The sequence below is a fragment of the Cetorhinus maximus genome, chromosome 17, assembly GCF_964194155.1.
Source record: "Cetorhinus maximus chromosome 17, sCetMax3.hap1.1, whole genome shotgun sequence".
Taxonomy (NCBI): domain Eukaryota; kingdom Metazoa; phylum Chordata; class Chondrichthyes; order Lamniformes; family Cetorhinidae; genus Cetorhinus; species Cetorhinus maximus.
The window spans coordinates 89,065,647-89,086,188 of record NC_135895.1 but is presented as its reverse complement, the minus strand read 5'-3'; the positions used below and the strand labels follow the sequence as shown (position 1 = coordinate 89,086,188).

Here is a 20,542-nt window from a genome sequence, read left to right as displayed (position 1 = left end):
CTCCCCTCTTACCGCACCCCACCCCCCACCCTCCACACACACACACACACACACATCACTTTACATCAAAAGTTCCTTCTTAAGAAATTATCTGGAGCAGTTGCATCTGGAGTTGTAAAGTATATTCTGTATTTTTCATATTCAGAACCACAATCACTTCTGTAATCCAAGGTATATTGTTAGAAATTGCAACAGGCTTCTTCAATCTTGGCGACACAATGTAAATTGTATTCAGAGAAAGCTAAATACTCAGAATACTGGTAATGATAATAACAGAAAATCCTGGAAATACGCTGTTTCTATTAGAATACGTCCTTCAAATTATTTCAACAGATTTCCTCCACAAAACACCCATTTTTTCAGGGTAGTAATCTCAGAATTGTTGCAGTGCAGAAAGAGGCCATTTGGTCCATCGTTTCTGCACTGGCTTGAGCAACTCACTTAGTGCCATTTCCCCACCTTTGCCCAGTAAAAGGCACATTCTTCCCTTTTCAGATAACAATCGAATTCCCTTTTGAATGCTTCAATTGAACCTGCCTCCACCACATTCGCAGGCAGTGTGTTCTAGACTTTAACTACTTGCTGTGTGAAAAAGCTTTTTCTCATGCTGACTTTGCTTCTTTCGCCAACTACTTAAAATCTGTCCCCACCCATCTCAATCCTTTCACGAGTGGGGGCTGTTTCTCCCTATCAACTCTCCCCTGACTTCACATGATTTTGAATAGGAATAAAGGAATGTAGGGGTAGGCCATTCAGCCTGTCGAGCCTGCCCAGTCATTCAACTAGATCATGGCTGATTGTCCATCTCAACGCCATTTTGCTGCACTTCCCTATATCCCTTGATATCATTGTTATCTAGAAATCTATCAATCTCTGTCTTGAACATATTCAATGATTGAGCTTCTACAGCCCTCTTGGGTAAATAATTCCAAAGATTCACCGCCCTCTGAGTGAAGGAATCCCTCCTCATCTCAGTCATAGCCCCTTATTCTGAGACTGTGTCCCCTTTGTTTTAGATCCTCTCCCAGGGGAAACATCCTTTCTGTATCTACCCTGTCTAGCCCTTTAAGAATTTTGTAAGCTTCAATGAGATTGCCTTTCATTCTTCGAAATTCTACCGTCCAACTTCTCCAATCTGTCTTCCTAAATGAAGTTCCTCATCCCTGGAACCATTCTGGTGAATCCTTTCTCCAATGCTTTCACATCTTTCCTAAAGTGTGGCTTGTAGTGAATATCAGTAGACAGCCTATTCACAGAAATGGAGACAGAGAAGTCAAGGAAAGGAAGGGGAGTGTCAGAAATGGGCCATATGAAGGTGGGAATAGGGTCGAAATTGGAAGTTGATTTTTTTCAAATTCTGGGCAAGAGCAGGAAGTGGCGTTGATACAGTCGTCAGTGTATTGAAAAAAGCACTGTTGGAGGCGCCTACATAATAAGGAATGTTCCACATCCAAAGACAGGTATTACTAGAGCCTGTGTGGGTAGCCCATTGAAATTAGCTTTCTGCAGTAAATTATTCTCACTCTGGATTATTCTTTGTCCCTTTCCACCACCTAAACCTAATGGCACAATGATCACTGTAATCAACTCTGTTCTGTAACATTAAGGCAGGATAAGATTAAACTTCAAATTGCATTTAAAAAGGACTGCTTGTCAGCTGCTACCCAAGGGAAGAGGGAGTGGGTAAGAAATACATACCTCAACCTTAATGACGCCTGGTGGTTCTGGTCAGTCCTGCAGCCTTGTTCTCTCCAGATGAGATTGCAAAGTGGTTGGGAATGATTTGGGGTACGAACTGGCTGCACTTTTATACTTCCTTCTGAGCTTTAGGTGCATGCCTGCATCCTGGTTAGTGATGCAGAACATTGGAGCATGGGGTCTGTGCACTTATGGGTGAAGAGTAAGCGAGAGGAGGCCACAGAACGCACCACCCCCCCACATAACAGAAACAAAGCCATCACACTACAACGGCAAGCAACGGGTGACTCAGCTCCCCAACAATCAGTGGCGAGAAGCCGAACGCTGCTTCTTTACACCCAATGGCCGCAGTCACACTCGTAAGGCGGGTGGAACCAGCTTCTTCCTGGGCTTCTCCGCAAAGACGTATCTCAAAGTGGCAGAACTGCTGGAAGTTAAAATTCATGTTTATCATTTCGACAGTGAGCGGTTAAAGTGAACAGGAAATGTGCTGCATAGACTATCTTCCATTAAAAAAACGTTTGGGATTTGTCTTAAGGAATATTACTGAGACCAGTGAAATCGGAACCGGAGGGGAAAGGGGGTTGTAATGGGATTGGAGTTTGAGGGGAGTTAGGGCGGGGGTGGGATTGGATTTTTACTGTGTTCACAACTGGCGTGTTGTAGGGGTTGTATTCGTTCGGGATAGTTTGGGATAGGAACAGTTTGAGACTGGGGTAGAATGGAATTAAGCATAAGAGCTATCCGAGGTGCTGAAAAATATAGACCGGCCACATCTCCCTGGCGAAAATTGATTCTGAAGTTAGCCTCGGGTCGTTCTTTTTTATTCATTTCGGATTTTTTTTTTTTCATTTCGATTGACCCCTCAGCCACTTGTGATTCCGTTTATTTTCGCCTTTTGAGGAAATATTTGCAAGGTGACAATTGCCTCTCGCGAACTAGAGCGAAGGGTTTTGTGCAGAAGGGAATGTATATTCTGAATGAAATGTACACCCCACCCCCCGGGAGTTTAATGCCAGCTGTGGTGCCTGACTATGCTGCTGGATGGGCTTGTGTATTGGTCAGTGACAGTGGCACCAAGTGCCGATTTTCCCAGGCAGTTCGAAATGACAGTGGCTTGAGCTGGTTTGGCGGTGATATTTTGGAAGATTCCCCCAAATGTTTACTCTGGCCGACTGACACAGTAGCATCAGGCTATTGCACGTTTTGAATTGTGCTGTTTGGCCCTTTTTAGCGCCGAGCAAATGCCAGCACATTCTTCCCTTTTTTGATCAGCTGGACTGTGAATCGGGGTCACATGTAGTCCCGAGGGCTTTTTGTTTTGTTTTGAGGTGTGAATCTACCCGGACATTCACTGTGGAGGAGTCGAGTGCTGCAATGTAAACTTTTAGAGTTGAGTTGTAGAGACAAGAATTGCCTCTGCAAAATTGCGTTTCCATAACATTGAAGCACCCGGGTTTATAGCATGTGAAAAAGTGCTGAGTTTTTTTTTCAATAGCTTTTTCCTGTTTGTGGTTTTATTATTTCCAATGCATAGTTTTCCATAGAATATTTTGCATCTTTCTCAGTCATGAGTGCTTGGTTGTGGCCGAATCTTCCGCGTTGCATAGATCCTCTGATGCACTTTCTAATGGCCTCCAGAGGAGTGTTTCTCTCACTGAGTGGGGTGCTGCTGAGTGGGGTGCTGCTGCTCACAACTGGGAAGGGCACGGGGGTCGTACCCCGGATTTCTGGTATGAGGCACGCCAGGTGCAACAGAGTTCGATTGAAGCTGTAAAGATTCAGGGTATTGAAAATTAACATAGAATGGTTACAGCACAGAAGAAGGCCATTCATCCGTCATGTCCCTACCAGCTCTCGGTAAGAGCAACTCAGTTAGGCCCGGTCCCCAGCACTTTCTCCTGCAGCCTGCAATTTTTTTCTTCCAATCCTCGTTTGATAGCCAGGATTGAATCCGCTACCAGCACACTCTCAGGCAGTGCATTCCAGATCCTAACCACTGACTGCATATATTAAAAAAAAAGTTTCTCCTCATGTCTTCTCTGCTTCTTCTGCCAGCCACCTTAAATCAGCGTCTCCTGGTTCTCAGCTCTTAGGCTAATGGAACAGTTTGCACTCGAGAGGGTGCAGAGAAGATTCACCAGGATGTTGCCTGGGCTGGAACATTTCATCTGTGAAGAGAGACTGGATGGCCTAGGGTTGTTTTCCTTAGAGCAGAGAAGGCTGAGGGGGAGGGGGTGGGGGTAGGTGGGGACCTGATAGAGGTATACAAAATTATGAGGGGCATATAAATGGTAGATAGGAAGAAACTTTTCCCTTAGCGGAGGTGTCAATAACCAGGTGGCATAGATTTAAGGTAAGGGGCAGGTGATTTAGAGGGGATTTGAGGAAAAATTTTCATCCAGAGGGTGGTTGGAATCTGGAACACCCTGCCTGAGGGGGTGGTAGAGGCAGGAACCCTCAAAACATTTAAGAAGCATTTAGGTGAGCACTTGAAACGCCATAGCACACAGGGCTACGGGCCAAGTGCTGGAAAATGGGATTAGAATGGATGGGTGCTTGATGGCCAGCATGGACACGATGAACCAAAGGGCCTGTTTCTGTGCTGTATAATTCTACGACTCTATGACTCTGACTAGACTCCTCATGACCTTAAGCACCTTTATTACATTTCCTCTCAATTTTTTCTTCTCTGAGGAGAACAATCGCAGCTTCTCCAATCTATCCATGTAACTAACTCTCATCCCCAGAACAATTCTTGTAAATCTGTTCTGCAGCCTCTCCAATGCCTTCACACCCTGCCTAAATTGTGGCTCCCAGCACTGGACACACAACTCCAGTTGTGGCAGAACCAGTGTTTTATAAAGGCTTACCATAACTTTTTACTTTTGTACTCTATGGCCAGAATTTTAGGGCCCCATCACAGCAGGGATGGGGCCGGAAAATGCAGCGAGCTATTCCAAACTCCATTAACTTTGGCTGGTGTAAAATTCCGCCTTATGTCTTTATTTATAAATCCCAGGATCCCATTTGCCTTATTAGTGACTTCCTCAACCTGCCTTACCATTTTCAACAATTTGTACACAGTTACCGCACCCCCCAGCAATACTCATTTTTTATACTTAGTGTAATAATCAATGTAATGGTAGACAGCAAATCAGTGTAACCCTACTTACTTGGCATTGATGAACAAATACATATTTGAGTTCAGTAACACCGTTGGTGTTATGTTGTGACAAGCAACAGAACTGAAGAGAAAATCCTGAAAGTGAATCAGTTTAACAGCTGAAACGAATCGCTTGATATATTGTGGAAAAGCGGCTCTCCAGTTTGCAGAGCAGGGCAACAAGCTAAATTGGGAATCAAACTTTATAAATCATGGTGCGGTTCTGAGACGTACAGACTGTGAAGGAGATAGACGATGTAAGTATGTGACGTGCTGCTGCACTAATGTTGGAGCTACAACTCTACGGTGACAAAAAGGACTTCACTAGTCTTTACTGAGCTCCCTTCCATAGACTCTGTCTTTAGAGTTAATAATACAAAAGAGAAACAACCAAATGTAGAGAATATAGAGAGAAAGCAGAAAAGGTTAGAAAGGCTAAGAAGAGAATGGATAAGATTAACAGGTAACACAAGAAGAAACAGCAAGTACCACAAAAATACAAGAATACCTGTAGTTAAAGAAAGGGAAGGGCTGACTTGGGTTGAAAAGGGAAATCCTACACAAGATGAAGAAATAGCAGAGACACTGAAGGCAGACAGTAAAGTTATTATGGCACAGAAGGAGGCCATTCAAATGAATAATCAGCTTTATTTTTCACAAAAAAGAGTGGTCGCGGTAATGAAAGAGCGCAAGAGGCGATGGTGAGGCAGCCAGATAGGATAAATGTAGGTAAGAAAGTGCTAGTGGAAAAATGAGTGGAGCCAAAAGTGGAAAAGGCCCTGGGCCCTGGTGGCTTGCATTGGAGAACATTCAGGGACGTCAGAGGAAAAAAAGCCAAGGCTCTGTCCCAACCTTTCAAACATTCTCAGCATAGAAGCTGTCTTGGAAGTCTGGAGGCTTGCCAATTTAACACCTGTGCACAACAAAGCCAAAACAGGGTGAATTATAGACCAGTTAGTTTAATATCAGTCATGGCTACGCTTCTGGAGACCATAAAGTGACATAAAATTAATGCTTATCCAGAGGGATGACATCCAAGGCATGTGTGCTGTGCAGAAGATGGATGAGGATTCCTTGCCATCCCACCCCAGAATTTGGGCTGTAATTTCAATAGCAAAACTTGTATATGTATAGTGTTCATAACAAACCCAAGATGTCCCAAAGCACGTTACAATTACTGGAGTACCGTTGAAGTGTAATCACTGTTGTAATATAGGAAACACAGCATTTACCTGGTGGATCCTGATACTGACCTATTCCTGATCCCTAGCGGGTGATCCACTTACCTTATGCCCTCACAGGCACTAAATTGTTAGTCCCTTTTATACTAGGTCAATATCCACAAAAGTAATTCTTGATAAATTGCCAATTACCATAATATCACTTCCCTGTGATGGTGCAATATTCTATAATATGCAGATGAGCAATGGATTCATTCTACTTTTGAGATGTTCATTTTATGGTGCTGTTGTTAAGATGTTATGATGGAAGTCTGCTTTCTGTGACTGAGTGACATGATTTAAATCACAGCAATATTTGTTTCACTGCACTGTACATTCCAGTAAGTCACAGGTTCCTTATAAGACGTAAATCAATTGACTTCTAATGTCCTACGGTTTAATGTGAAACTTATTAAATGGAACTTTAGGCATAAAGAACTTTTTGGCACAGAGTGTCAGAGCCTGGTTAATGAGCATTAGACTAAAGGCCCCATAAGGATGGCAAGATGAATATTTTCACAGGCATAGAACCCTAGAGATGGCAGCTAAATGTCGTTAAGTTTAGATGGAGCAGACAGAATCAGTCGGTCCTTAAGTTAGTCAAGATATTTGGATCTGTCAGATTGACTTGATTTTCAGTCTTTCCAACTAAAAAGTGCAACAACAAACAATAGCAGAGTGATAAATGAATGATATTTTAAACTTGTTATATGGAGCTTGTATTTGTGTAACTTTCCAAGATCTGCATTTTACAGCTAATGAAATACTTCTGCATTGTAATCAGTTTGTAATGTGAGAAAATATGGCTGCCAATTTATGCAAGGTCCCACAGAGAGCATCGAGATAAGGGATCAGATAATCTGTTTTACTGAAGTCAGCTGTCCTCGGGATTGTTGGTGTTCCTTTTTTGTAGCATGCGGGAAGAACTGGTAAGGCCCGTTCCTGAGAAAAGGATGTTGGGGTCTCTCCTCAAATGCTGAAGCTGGGTAGCTGCTCTTGTAATGGGCTTTTTGAGGGATTGCAAGGATTTTGACCCACCAGCCATGAAGGAATGGTGATCTCGTTGCAGCTGACTGCCCTTGCCTGGTTTCATTTCTATCTATTCTGCTCCCACATTGTTCCTCTGGAGTTCCCCAAGGATCTCTCCTAAGCTTTCTCCTATTTCTCATCAGCGTACTGCCCCTTGCAGCACACAATGTCAGATTCCATGTGCAACCTGATGACATCCCGTTATACCTCATCACCGCCTCTCTCAACCCCTCCACTGCCTTCTGTTTGTCACATGCTTATTGAGCAACCAGTATTCGGTGGGCAGAAATTTTCTCCCATTATATATTGCAAAGATTAAAGCAATTGTCTTCAGTCACCACGCACCCCCCCCCGCCCCTCCCCCTCCTCCCCACCCCACCATCTCTGTTCCCTAGCCACTGACACTCCCTTTCTCTCTGGCCAATATCTCAGGCTGAACCGTTCACATACTTGGTACTCATTTGACCCTGAGATGAGTCTCTGACCTCAAATCATCTCTATCACCAGGACTGCTGCTTACATCTTCATAACATGGCCCCTCTCTGCTCCACCTCAGCTCATTTGATGCTGAAATCCTCGCCCACACCTTTGTTATCTCTAGAGTCAACTATTCCAATGCTCTCATGACTAAGCTCCCACCTTGAACCCAGCTCAAATTTGAGCTCATGCAAAACTCTTTTGCTTATGCAATGATTTACACCAAGTTCCATTCACCCATCACCCCTGTGCTCATTGGCCCACATTCCAGTCCAGCAACACCTCAATTTTAATGCCATGTTTATTGTTTTCAAATCCCTCATGGCTTGGCTCCTATCATCCCTGAAACCCCCTCCAATTCTACAAATTTCCGAGACTCCGAGAATTGGCTTCTCCAATTCTTGTTCCTTGCTGACCCCTGATTTTCACTTCTCCACTATTGACAGCCATGCCTTCAGCTGCCTAGGCCCTAAGCTCTGGAATCTTCTTCCTAAGCCTTTCTGGCACTCGACCTCACTCCCCTTTTATTGATCTGACCCAATGTCTCCTTATGTAACTCAGCATTGAATTTTCTGTTGTGGTTTGAAACAACTGAGCTCTTGCTAGGCCATTTCAAAGGGCTGTTAAGAGCCAAGTCTATTGCTGTGGGTTTGGAGTCACATGTAGGCCAGACTGCTTAAGGTTGGCAGATTCCCTTCTCTAAAGGGCATGAATGAATCAGATGGGTTTTCACACGAATCCAGTGGTATCATGGTCACCATTTTACTATGATTAGCTTTTTAATTCCAGATTAATTAATTAAATTTAAACTCTACCATCTGGCCTGATGGGATTTGAACATGCATGGAGCATTAGTTCAGGTCTCGGGATTACTAACCCAGTAACATTGCCCCGGCCTCACTGTTCCACTTTCCCAAGGGCAATTAGGGATGAGGGACAAATTCTGGCGATGCCAGTGATGATCATGTCTCATGGAAAAGAAAAAAACATAAATTGCATTTGATAACGCTGCTGAGATGTCTTACTTAAAGGTGCCACATAAATTCAAAATGTTGCATGTCTCTGAGTCAGGGCGGTGTATGGCTGGATGAAGAATTTGGAGATGACGGTACTCTCAAGTTTCTAATGCTCTTGTCCAAAGTCATATTGTGTATGGGGCTGGTGAACAAACAGTACATCCTGTATTCTGCACTACATGCAGTACATGTGGAGCCACAATTTAGTCACAGTTTTACAGCTACACTTTGCCAGTGCTGGAGTGATGGATATTGAAATCATTTACAGGGAGTGCACTGTAGCAGAAACTTCTGTGCTAGATGGTGTTGAGTTTATTGAATGTTCTTGCAGTTGCACCCATTCAGTCAAGTGGTGGGTATTTGATTGCACTCCTACCGTGAGCTTTGTGAGGTATGTAGGTGAACCACTTTTCACAAAGTTCTCAGCCTTGGTCCTGCTAATAGAGTCATGATGTCAATATATTTAGCCTAATTTATTTGCGAAAGGTGACCTCCAAAAATATTGATGCTGAGGGCAGTGCCTGGCACTTTATTGGTGCAAATGTGGCCTACCATTTGTTAACCTAAGACAGCACCTTCCAAACCCATAACCATTACCATCTAGATGGGCAAGGGCAGCAGACACATGGGAACACCACCATCGGGAAGTTCCCCTCCAAGTCACTCAACATCCTAACTTGGAAATGTATCGCCATTCCTTCACTGTCTCTGGGTCAAAATCCTGGAACTCCTTCCCTAACAGCACTGTGGGTGTACCTACATCACATGGACTGCAGCGGTTCAAGAAGGCAGCTCACCACCACCTTCTCAAGGGCAGTTAGGGATGGGCAATAAATGCTGGCCCAGCCAACGAAGCCCACATCTCATAAATGAATTGAAAAAAAATCCTGAGCCCAGATGTTGCCCAGGTCTTTCTGTGGGCTGCTTCATTCTTGGTGGGTTATAATCTTTAAAATTATCGACCTAAATGGAGTTGGTGTATTTGGTGACCACTTTCATGCCTTCGGAGATGGCGTGTTTTGCCAGTTCCCCTGGCAGCATGAGTTGGACGGCGTTCTGGATCTCCCTGACCAAGATGGTGTGGCGCTTGCTGTAGTGAATGAGGCACGAAGCCTCGGAGACGATGCACACAAAAATGTCGACAATGAAGGAATTCATAACAGTCATGGCCTTGGATGAGATCCTGGTGGAAAGGTGGACCTGGGTCAGCACCCTGTACACGTAAATAGATTAGCTCTGCTTGTGAGATTTCCTCCACTTCCTGGGTGGCTTCTTGGTTTACAGATGGAGCTGAACAGCTTGCAATTGTCAGCAAACAGCGCTACTTCTGATGTCATAATGAAGTGAAGGTTATCGATGAAGCTGTAAATGGTTGGGATGATGGTACTGCCATGGCAACCAAGAGCAATGACATCCTAGAGCTGCAATGATTGGCCTGCAATCACCATGAGCCATTCCCTGAGTCATAAAAACAGAAAATTCTGGAAATACTCAGCAGGTCCGGTGACCCTTCATCAGAATTGGGAGTGCTTAGTGAGGTAACAGTTTTTAAGCCAGGAAAGTAAATGGAAGGAAGGAAAAAGGGAAGATCTATGATGGGGTGGAAGGCAGGAGAGATTAAATGACAAGAGGGATGATAGTGAAAGACAAAAAGAGATAACAATGGGATGTAGAGACAAAAATGTGTTCAGAGGAGTTTTAAATTGGAAGGCAGAATCACCACCAACAGCTGCTGTCCAAAAAAATGGGGCAAAGGCTTTGATCTGAAATTGTTGAGCTCAATGTTTAGTGCAGAGGGCTATGCAAAGTCTAAATGAAAGATGGGCACTGTTCCTTGGGACTACACTGAGCTTTACTGGAAAAGTGCAGGAGGCAGAGGACAGAAAGATCAGAGTGGGAATGGGGCGGAGAATTAAAAGGTCAGGAGACCAGAAGCTTAGGGCAATGCTAGCTTGTATATTAGATATGAACATGATCAGAACCAGTTCTGTTGAAGGGTCATGAGGACTCGAAATGTCAACTCTTTTCTTCTCTGCCGATGCTGCCAGACCTGCTGAGTTTTTCCAGGTAATTCTGTTTTTGTTTTAGATCTATCTATAGTTGTTCTCTGTATCAAATGCTTTACCACTTAACTTCTATTTGAGATGGTTCCTGGGCAGTCGGTTCCCTCTGTTCTTGGCCATCAACAGCCATTCTTTGCCTTTTCTGCCCTCAGTCCCTCTCTTCTGTTTATGTTCTTCTGACTCTAATAATGGGTGAATTTTAGCCTTATTTTGTTAACTACGGTCTATTCCCTCATCATACCTGCCCTCTGCCTTCTTTAGTGAGCTCTGGATTTTTTTTTGAATTTGACTTCAAATTCTTGGACTTCTCTATGCACTTCTTCGAGCACCAAGACTACGTTTTTGGACTGGTTCACACTGGTTTACACCATAAACTATTGCCTGCCCTACCGGAACTACTGCTTTATCAACTTCAGCTACAGTCTCGTTCCTGGCCAGAGTCCTTCTCTCCTGAAGTGCAATGTATTTCTCCACCACATCACGATATTATTGTTACCTCCAATTTGGCCATCATCTTTCTGCCCTGAAACCAATTCCTCACACCTCTTGGATCTTCAATCCAATGGAACTACATCCAACAATGTGTTCTCCAATAATCTACCTTTCAAATAGCTTCTGGACTTCACTTGCCTGTTACACCAGTCTCCGAACTTCAACAACAGTTTGTCAATGCTCCATGCTCACTCCACCCTACATATGTCAGCTATATCCCTCCATGGGATTTCTGATTTTAACTCTGGATTCTCTCCTATTGTTCTTTCTCTATTCCCCATTCATGACTGGGACATATGTATCCTAATAATTGCTATGTATCCAGGTCTCTGTAGCTCCAGTTTTCCCCATGTCCATTCGCGTGCACATCTTGTTTGTCATTCCAAACACTTCACTTCCATTTCAGCTTCTTTTTTTCCACAGTTTTTACTCTTTTTCTCTTTACCCCTCCTTGATCCCTCTCTCCTATCATCATTTCTCCTTTCATTTCTCCTGTCCTCCAAATGGCTACCCCCAACCCTTCAGCACTCCTTGACCTTCCTACTCTCCTTCTGTCATCTCAGGCTTGACGCCCTCTTAGATAAGCCTGCAGCTTCCCTCTGTACTTTTTTTGGCATCCTCTGAAGGGCCCAGTGAGGTACTCGTCGCTGCCTCCCTACAAGCCATGACCCCCAGCTGCCCCATCCCAATCTATCGCCAACCTTCCCGCCCAGTGCACTGATGGGAGCTAATCTTGCTAATCTTCTCCCTCGCCAACTCACCCCTCCCAGTTTTGACCCTATGGACTCTGCCAGTGGCTCAGCTCTTACTGCCCCTTGCTGCATCTCCCTTCAGAATTCCCGTTCATTTACGAACAAGGCTCTTGAAATCTACAAGCTTATTGTGGTTGATCACATAACATCATGACCTTGAAGGAAACTTGGCTGAGGGGAGATGACATCTTTCTCCTAACTGAAGTCTCTCCGCTTGGCAATATCTTTCAACACATGCCCTACCCAGCCTACCTTGGTAGCGGTGTGGCTCTTATCGCCAAATGATACCTTGGTTTGTCTGCTTACTCCTCTGTTATTTTCTCCTCCTTTGTGCATCTCACCATGTTCCATCCCTGCCACGTTTCATTTAAATTCCTTATTCCCTATTGTGCATCCAAAAAAACCAGGCCAGTTTTCTCACTGAGTTATCTTCAATGCTTTCCTCCCCCAGCTTCTGCTTTGAGTGACTTCTCATATTTGGTGATTTCATCATATTTTCTCTGCTTAGAATTTACTACCCTCTTATGCTTTCTTAATCTTTCCATTCATATAAATTCCCTAACCCATATTCAAGGCCAGCCCCTTCACCTTGCCATTTCATATGGTGTCTCTACTCGCATAGTATCAATCATAGACATGGCCATCTCTGATCATTTCCTTGTATTGCTCTTCATCTTCATCCCATTTCCTGCTCTAAACCTTCATTCATTCTCTGCCCACACCTGGAAAAAGCTCTTTACCAAATCACTTTGTTACACGGATCATCTTCCATTAAGCCATCACCTCTGTGCTCGTTGATCTACTCTGGCTTCAAATGAGCCACATCTCGATTTTAAAATTCTCAACCTTGTTTCCAAATCTCTCTATGGTCTCATCTCTCCCTATCTCTGTAATATCCTCCAACCCCACAACCCTCTAAGATAACTGTACTCAGCCAATTCTGGTCTCTTGGGCATCTCAGATTTTAATCCCTCCAGCATGGGCAGCCATGCCTTCAGCTGCCAAGGCCCTACACCCTGGAATTCCCTTCCTGAAGCTCTCCACCTCGCTGTCTCTCTTTTCTCCATTAAAATATTCTTTACAATCTATCTCTTTGATCAAGCTTTTGGTCATCTGCCTTATTATCTCCTTACGTGACTCAGTATCATATTTTGTTTTAGAATTCCCTTGTGCAGCACCTTTACTTTATTGTGCTAAAGGAGCTATAAATACAAATTGTTGCTGCTGTTGTTAAGAGGGCCCTGAGAGCCAACCAAACATTGTAGGTGGTAAGGAAACCTATGGGATTTTATCACAATCTGGCAGGTTTGGTATTCAATTTGCCAGGTACTAACTCATCAATTGCCAGACTCACTGCATTTCATCATTTAGCATGCAGGGATTTAAACTGTTGATGCCTTGAGCTGCTGGCCTAATAGGATAACACTGCTGTGCCCTTTGGGAAGAAATATCCTGACTTGCAGGTCTCAGGAGCCTGTTCCGCGGTGAGTGCATTTCATTGTCAGCCAGACAGGATTGGTATGAATTCCAAAATATTGGGGGTGAAATTAGAATTGTGTGGTTTTGTAAAAGGCCAATTGTAAGCCTGCAACTTAACTTAAACATGCCTGATTTTCTCTTCCATTGACTTATGGAAAAGGGATAAAAGCAAAAATACTGTGGAATCTGGAAATCCGAAATAAAAACAGAAAATGTTGGAAAAACTCAGCAGGTCTGACAGCATCTGTGGAGAGAGAAACAGAGTTAATGTTTCAAGTCCTTACGGGATTATACAGACTCGCCACGTTAACTCTGTTTCTCTCTCCACAGATGCTGTCAGACCTGCTGAGTTTTTCCAGCATTTTCTGTTTTTATTATGAAAAAGTGAGCTGGGAAAGGTGTAGAAGAGACAGGGAATTCAATATCGCTTGATTTGGCTACGACCTCAGCACCTTAACTTGCCACCGACTGCTTTTACCTTCTGCTGTTTGAGAAGGCAAGGTGACAAGAGAACAGGCTGCTCACTCTGGCATTGATGCTTAAATCGTGCATCCGGTGTCCATGTAGATCAGTTATGATCTTACTAATACTGGTTTTGACTGTCTTTCAGTGTGCAAGCATGAGGCATTGGCATTATGGCATCACCAACACCTGACATCACGACTAAAGTGTCCAGGGACTCCCTTCTGCAGCCAAGGCATTGTCTCATTGTGATGAGGGAGTCACACTGATTTGGATAAGTGTTTCAAATGAAGACCCATAGACAGACACCAGTCAGATAAGCTGGGGAAACAATAGTTCAGCCCCCTGTTGGCATTCTGTAGGTACTGTTCCCTCTGTGACACCCTGGTCCACTCCTCCATCACCCCCAACTCCTCATCCCCTTCCCACGGCACCTTCCCATGCAATCGCAGAAGGTGCAACACCTGCCACTTTACCCCCTCACCATCCCAGACCCCAAACACTCCTTTCAGTGCTTCACTTGCACCCCCTTCAATTTGGTCTACTGTATTCGCTGCTCCCAATACGGTCTCCTCTACACTGAGGAGACTAAACGCAGGCTGAGTGATCACTTTGCAGGACACCTTCGGTCTGTCCGCAAGCATGACCCAGGCCTCCCTGTTGCTTGCCATTTCAACACACCACCCTACTCTCATGCCCACATGCCCGTCCTTGGCCTGCTGCAATGTTCCAGTGAAGCTCAACGCAAGCTGGAGGAACAGCACCTCATCTTCTGACTAGGCACTTTACAGCCTTCCAGACTTGACATTGACTTCAACAACTTCAGACCATGAACTCCCTCCTCCATCTTTACCCCTTTTAATTCAATTTTTAAAATCTATTTTTATTTTTATTTCTTGTCTATTATTTATTTATTTATTCATTTTTAAAATCCTTTTTCCCCAACCACCCCCCCACCCCCTTACCGAGCCATCTGTCACTTGTTCCATATTGTGCTTTCACAGAATGCTTGCACTTGTTCTGCTATTAACGTATTCTGCTATATTACTTTACGTCACTATTAGCACCTTGTTCAGTCTTTACCACTACTGTTAACACTCCGTTTGTCTTGTGCCCATGACATCTCCTTAGCTCCTACCCATCCCTGGCCTTCTATCTTGCTCCACCAGCTCCACCCCTTCTCAAACAGTATAAAACCCATCACATTTCTACTTCTCTTTAACTCTGAAGAACAGTCACATGCACTCAAAACATTAACTCTGTTTCCCTCTCCACAGTTGCTGCCAGACCTGCCGACTTTTCCCAGCATCTTCTGTTTTTAGTTCAATAATTTTGTTCTGAAGTGGCTGTTCACTATATGAACCCCATGTGTCAGTCGCCAACAGCATTGGGGATGATTTCAAGCAGCTTAGACTTCTAATAGGATCATGCTGAGGGACCTCATCAAATGTTAAGCTTTCTTTCCTCTTTGAAATGCTGACTGAACCCACCTGGGGGTCTGCAGAGCTTACTACTTCACAGTTGTCATGTTTTACACAGCTCTTACCAGTCAGCTCAATACAAAACCGATCCTCCCTAAATTATCCAGAGATGTTGCCGTAGGCACATCCTGGGATCAATTTGTGACAAAGCCCTTGCCGAGAAAAATTTATCAGTTAAAATGAATCGCTGAAGCAACAAGAGAGTTGGAGAAGTTAGGACTGTTTTCCTCGGAGAAAGGAAGGCTGAGAGGAGATTTGATAGAGGTGTTAAAAATCCATGGGGAATCCAGAGAAAGGGAAAAATTGTTCTCACATGCGAAAGGAACAAGAACGAGAGGTCACAGCTTTAAAGTAATGGGCAAAAGAAGCAAAAGTGACTTGAGGAAAAGCTTTTTCATGCGTCGATTGGTTAAGGTCTGGAATGCATTGCCTTAGAGTGTGGTGGAGGCAAATTCAGTTGAAGCATTCAAAAGGGAATTAGACTGTTATCTGAAGAGGAAGAATGTGTAAGGTTACAGGGAGAAGGCAGGGGAATGGCACTAAGTGAATTGGTCATTTGGAGAGCAGGTGCAGGCACAGTGGGTTGAATGGCCTCCTTCTGCATTGTAACAATTCTGTGATTCAGTCACCCTAGTGAAGACTAAGCAGAAGGGGACAGTTTATCAGTTTTGTTGTTCTCTAGAATGGCTGTAAATCCTCCACTCATCCATTAGGATAAGTAATGCTGTCGAGGTTGGGGAGACGAGCAGGAAGTGATTTTTAGCATTCCCATTTTTTAGTACCACTCAAAATTAATTGTTCACTTGGTGTCCCATGAATATATTTGAGCCAATCAAGTGTAAATGAGGTATATACTTTACAAGTGTGACACTTGCAAGTGTGAAGAACACACCACGTATAAAGGTTAATATAACGAGATATAAAAATTAGATTGCACCATTTATCGGAGGAGGAGGTTACGATTGGCAGCCTCTCTGCGCCAGTCCTGTTGAAGGTGGCTAGCATGCAAATTTGGTGCTGTCACCTCTAGGAGCATTGAGCTGAGTGGCTCCTGTATTGCTGGCTGCCTCTGCACTCGGATGGGAGCCAAGCAGCATTGTACTAATAACACATGCTGCAACCAGCCTTCTGTTCTTAAAAGCGGCCTGTCCCTCTTAAGGAGAAACTGTACTGAATGACAAGAGGCTGCTGCTGAATTCTATTGTTACAGTCCTAAATAAGGAAAATAGAATAGCAGGGCTGAGAGGGGATTCCAAGTCTTGGAGGCATAAATAGTGGAGGTGAACAGAAGAGAGAAATTATGGCCTGTAACTTTCATGGAGTGGCAATCACAGTTGGATAGGCCTAGTTACTTATCCTGAAATGCAGCTGCACCTTTCTTGCCTGACCTTCAAACTTGGGCCAGGTGAGAATAATGCAGAACAGCGAGTTCCCAACGCCTTGTGTCGAGGGCAGCTGAGTCAAAGATAAGGAAGACACACCCCTTTTTATGGCACTAGCTGACGTAAAGCAAGTAAGTTTGAAGGTCTGGGCACTTTGAAAAGCCAAGAAGAAGGTAACTTTGTAAGATAAGTGGGTAGGATTGGGGTGAGGGGGCTGTGGTGGCCAGGGGTGGTCAGGGCAGTACATGAGGGTCAGGGGGCATAGTCATTGAGGTTTTGGTCAGTGGGTGGTGAGTGGTCAAGTGATGAGTGGGGGGGTGACAGGTGGCTTGTCAGGGGGTGGTCAGTGTGGGTAGTTGTGGGTTGGGGGGAGTAGTTGGTGGGTGGGTAGGATAATTGGGTGGTCATTGGAGATGGTGGTCAGTGGGGGGATGATTGGGTGGGCAGTGGGGGGAATGGTCAATGGGGGCTGCAGGAGACAAGGCTGCTTCCACCTCCTCCATGCATCATTCTCCCAGCCTACGATAGAGCCTGTGGCATCTGGTGCTATTGAGATCATTGAGGATTACAGTCTATTCCTGCTTTTAGACTCTTCTCCTCTCCCAGCTCACCCTTACCCTGCTATCTGGCATGATGAGCAAAATGCAGATGGCATCACCATGGACCTCTTGTTTCCCACCCTATCCCCCCACCGCCTTTCCCTCACTCCAATGTTCCTCTCCTGATTTTCTGCTTTCAGAGACCTAGGGAGCACAAACTGCCCTGCCACAGTAGACTCAGGAAGGAGGGAGAGAAAGCAACACTGATGAAGAGGCTTTGTCACTTGATCTGATTCTTGAAGCCAACAGCTCAGATACTAGCATAACATGTACCTTAGATGCTAGTATAAAGCTGGGATCAGCACGTGGTCAGTCACTGGGCATGAGTGGTCTGCAGCCAGGCTTGGGGGGTAAAGGATGGTTCATGTGCCAGCTCATCGGAAGACAAGGTGGTATGAAGCACTGCTGCTGAGAGTTCAGATGAGGAGCACAGTGGAATGGCATATAGGAGAGAGCGGAATGGCATACGCACTGAGATTCTGGGTGCATTGGCTGGCCAATCAAACAGTCTCCTGTCACCGTGTCTGAATGCATGTAGCATTTGTAACAAAATGGGTTAGCACAAATAGAAATAAGTATGTAGGATCCGATAGCCAATACAGAAATATGGTTACAAGATGACTAGGGCTGGGACCTGAATATTGAAGGGCATTTGACATTTCAAAGAGACAAGAAACAAGGAAAATGTGGTTGGGTAGCTCTGTTATTTAAGGATGTCATTAGTACAGCAGTGAAAGATGACCTTAGCTCAAAAAAGCATGATGTAGAATCAGTTTGGGTGGGGATAAGAAATAGAAATAAGAAATAACTCAAGCCTTTGTCCATCTTCTAGAGAGTGAGTCAGGGGAATTGATAATGGAAAACAAGGAAATGCCAGAGGTGTTGAACAGGTATTTTGTGTATGTCGTCACTGTAGAAGGCTTAGAAAACCTCCCAAAAATACTTGATAATCAAGAGGTGAATAGGACAGAGGAACTTAAAACAATCACCATCACCAGGGGAAAGATGTTGCGAAAAGTATTAGACCTAAAGGCTGACAAGCCCCTGAAAACAGATGGCCTGCATTCTAGCATCTTAAAATAAGTGGCTGCAGAGATAGTAGAGGCATTGGTTATAATCTTCCAAAATTCCTTAGATTCTGGGAGGGTCCCAGCAGATTAGAAAATAGCAAATGTTGCGCCTTTACTCAAGAAAGGAAGGAGATAAAAAGCAAGAAACTATAGGCCAGTTAACCTAACATTTTTCATAGGAAAATTGCTAGAATCCATTATTAAGGTGGTTATATTAGGATAGTTAATGCTTAGAAAATCATAACAGGACAAGGCAGCACCAACATGGTTTTGTGAAAAAGAAATCGTGTTCAACTAATTTATTAGAGTCCTTTGAGGAAGTAACAAGCAAGGTGGATAAAGGGGAACCTGTGAATATAAGGTATTTGGATTTCAAAAAGGCATTTGATAAGGTGCCACATCAGAGGTTCTACATTAGATACAAGCTCATGGTGTGGTGATGGTGTGGGGAGAAGGGCAATGGTGGTGGTGGGGTAACAGATTAGCACGGGTAAAGGATTGGCTAGCTAACAGGAAGCAGAGTGTAGAGAGTAATGGGTCTTTTTTGGGTTGGTAAGCTGTAACTAATGGAGTGCCACAGGGATAAAAGTGCTGCGACTTCAACTATTTACAATCTATATCAATGGCTTGGATGAAGGGACTGAATGTATGGTAGCTAAATTTGCCGATGACACTAAGATAAAGCTGTCAAGAGCAGGTAAAGAGTCTGAAAAAGGATGTAGATAGGTTAAACCAGTGGGCAAAAACTTGGCAGATGGACTATAGTGTGGGAAAATATGAACATGTCCACTTTGACAGGAAGAATAGAAAAGCAGTATACTATTTATATGGGAGAAAGATTGCAGAAGTTGGTGGTGCAGAGGGATCTGGGTGTCCTGGTAGATGAATCACAAAAAATAAGATGCAGGTACAACAAGTGATTAGGAAGGGATATGGAATATCGGCATTTATTGCAAGCGGAATAGAATATAAAAGTAGGGAAGTTTTACTGCAGTGTGCAGGACCTTGGTGAGTTCGCAGCTGGAGTAGTTAGCAGTTTTGGTCTCCTTATTTGAAAAATGATACAATTGTATTAGAAGCAGTTCAGAGAAGGTTCACTCGACTCATTCCTGGGATGAAGGGCTTGCCTTATGAAGAAAGGTGGAACAGGTTGGACCTATACTCATTGGAGTTTAGAAGAATGAGAGGTGATTTAATTGAAATATTTAAGATCCTGAGGGGACTTGATAGGGTGGATACCAGAAGGATATTTCCTCCTGTGGGGGAGACTAGAACTAGGGGACATAGTTTAAGAATAAGAGGTCTCCCTTTTAAGATTCTGATAAGGAAATATTTGTCTCTCAGAATGTCATTAGCCTGTGGAATTCTCTTCCCCGGAAAGCAGTGGAGGCTGGGTCATTGAATTTATTCAAGACTGAGTTAGATTTTTGATAGACAAGAGAGACAAGGGTTATAGACGGCAGGCAGGAATGTGAAGTTGAGACCACAACCAGATCAATCATGATGTTATCCAATTGAGGAGCAGGCTCAAAGGGCTGAATGGCCAACTCCTGCTCATAATTTCTATGTTCCTATGTTCTCTCCACAGCCTCTGCTCTATCATCCTATTGTACTGCAGATCCAGAGGCATTGCCACTGCACACGACTTTGTGTGGACAGATCAATGACTTCCTCAGCTCTTTCAGTGAGGACCCTGCAACATTCTCCGCCAAATCCAGCGACTCACCACAACCCCTCCAAAAGCACGCCACAATATTTTCAACTAACAATTTCAGGAGCTCTTCCAAATGACCTTATCTCCAATGTGGGTGCCTGGCCCTTTAAATAAAACTAGTGCGATGCTCCTCTTGCAGCTGAACATTGATCTTTTGTAAGTGACAAGCAAATTCCTCCAATGGGCCTTCCTGAACCCAATTTGGTAAACAGACATCGCTTTAACTGGCTGAGCTACATGACGCCATGATCTCATGTGCATTCGGTGCTCTCAGGGCAGACCTGCGCAAATGCCCTTTTCAATGTGTTGTGCTGCACATGCCTTGCCAGAAGTGGGTGGCCCCAGGAGTGATAGCCCCTTCAGTTGTCTCAGTAACCTTGCTGATCCAAATTGCACACCCATAATTCCTTCATTTACAGGCATTACCTGAGATTTTGGTGAA

General features: G+C 44.1%; 1 long non-coding RNA gene across 2 annotated transcripts in view; it reads left to right on the top strand.

Annotated features, from left to right (window-relative positions):
• LOC144692562 (uncharacterized) overlaps nucleotides 1-20,230 on the top strand; it is an 82,336-nt gene extending 62,106 nt beyond the window's left edge. The window contains exons 1-2 of one of the 2 annotated variants that reach the window (XR_013579347.1): nucleotides 5,517-5,593; nucleotides 19,975-20,230. This is a non-coding gene — a long non-coding RNA (uncharacterized LOC144692562). Of the gene's footprint in view, nucleotides 1-5,516; nucleotides 5,594-19,974 lie in introns of those variants that run through there. The other variant, XR_013579348.1, reaches the window with a different exon arrangement.
• Nucleotides 20,231-20,542: the final 312 nt, after the last annotated feature.